The sequence below is a fragment of the Muntiacus reevesi genome, chromosome 17 (genome assembly GCF_963930625.1).
Source record: "Muntiacus reevesi chromosome 17, mMunRee1.1, whole genome shotgun sequence".
NCBI classification, from domain to species: domain Eukaryota; kingdom Metazoa; phylum Chordata; class Mammalia; order Artiodactyla; family Cervidae; genus Muntiacus; species Muntiacus reevesi.
Window position 1 is genome coordinate 36,794,198 of NC_089265.1, and position 2,159 is coordinate 36,796,356.

The following is a 2,159-nucleotide window of genomic DNA, read 5'->3' on the forward strand; positions in this document are numbered from 1 at the left end:
TAGGTATGGGTTGAGAAAATCCTCTGGTAACTCCGTGTCACTGGCTGAGGTCAAGCTGAAACCACGTGACTCACACTGAGGCGGCTGCAGGATTGTTTTAAGCACCACGAACTTCTAGGTGCGTCTCTTTTGCTCTTTCCTTCTGGCTCTCTAGGGCAGTCTCACTGTCCTGTTCCTCCCTCCCTTCTTTCTTTTTATAATAATTTTAAATTGATAAATTGGACTCCTCATTGTTTGCCTTTCCTGTTTATTCATCTCATCGGGCAATTCAAAATAGGGATAATGAATGAGTATTGAGATGTTCATTGTCATGGTTAGGCACCTGCTTGCCAAGTAAGGCCTTTCACATTCTTAGAATATCACATTTTTTTAAATTATTTTTTTTAACTTGGAAAAATACACAAGATGATACTACCTTTAAAATCTGGTGGGGGGTAGGAAATTCTCTATAGCCTTAATAAAATTGTAATAGACTTGGAGATTTGGCTCAAATCTCTTTGAGGCCACATGGTGGAACAGAATCATGTTTTTTCAACTTTATCCCCTGTGATATTTCTTATTTAACCAGTTTCATTTTTCTAAAAATGACAGTCAAGACCCAGGATTTTCAAGACCTGCTATTGGGGTCATGATTGTCACACAGGAAAAAGCTGGCTCTAGAGCCACCTACCACTAACTCACTGAGTTTTATGGAGCAAATAATTTACTGAGTAGGCAGATAAGTAATATCCTCTTAGATAGCCTCTATGATGCATGAATAATTTTTAAAACTGGGGGCCAGAGGGATTATTTATTTGTTTTACCAAAGCAGTGTTCAGGATCTACATAATGATCAGCAGGGAAGGCAGGAAGTGAGTGGAATTTGCCTTTCTCTGAAGCTGTTGATGGGAATGGAAGGTATTTACTCAGCTTTCTGCTTGATGATATACATATTAGTAATCTGAGGGTTTGTGATTTTGTTCATCTCACCCACCTGTTTCCACCCTTCAACCATTTATATTTTCCCATACCGTTTATCAAGCTTAATGGAGTTTGTAAATCTTCTGGAGTTAGAAAAATGGGATGAGTTAAGAAAAAAATAGATTTTTTATCACCTCAAAGAAATATATGAAAATTTAACAACCAGGGGGGCATTACTCCCAAAACCTTGTTCAGGTTTTGTGATTTGGGGGAAGTGGATGGAGGAGTGCTGAGACAAGAGATGAGCAGTGGGAAGCCACAGCTGTAGAACTAGTTACCTACCTGATCATCTCTAGTATCACCATGTCCTGTTCACACCCCCCTCACTCTGTTCATCTTTAGAAGTGAAAAACTCATCATTGCCAACGTCCTGTTTCTCAGAGCATTTCTGAGGGTCACTTGCATCACAGTTGACTTGGGATAGTTGTTTAAACACAGATTCCAGGTCTCTGCCACAGGCCTGTTAAATCTGGAGGTGGTCCTGAAAGTCTACATTTCAACACCATCCCCACATGAAAAAAACTGATAGCATAATATTTAAGGAAGAAAAACCGAATGAATAATTCTTTGCAATTACAGTATAAACCCCCTTCCTTCATTTAGTTTGGTTAATTGGTATCAACACCACTCTTCACTCTGCCTCTGCCCTTTCTACTTTCACTCTTGCCCCTGAAACAAGCAAGATGATCTATGTGTGTCCTATCCTTAGAGAGATAGAATTCAGGATCTTACAAGTGGGCCTGAAGTGATGCTAGCAATTTCCTGGTGAAGGAGCAATTTCCAGTAAACTTTCTTGATCATCAAGAACAGGACATAATAAAGATACTTTAAAAAAAATTGACAAACTGCTTTGTTTTCACTAACAATGTAGATAATGAAGTTTATTATTATATATAAAGACAACATCCAGATTTTGCCTCATGTTCTATTTCTTGATTACCTAGATTTATAAACCACAGTTGTACACTATTCCCATTTCTCCCTCTGTCCCCATTCACCAGCTCTCACCATCTGTTGCCTCCACCTTTGACATCTATTCATACTCCCATAGTGAAAGTCAAAATGAAGTCGCTCAGTTGTGTCCGACTCTTTGCGACCCCATGGACTGTAGCCCACCAGGCTCCTCCATCCATGGAATTTTCCAGGCAAGAGTACTGGAGTGGGTTGCCATTTCCTTCTCCAGGGGATCTTCCTGACCC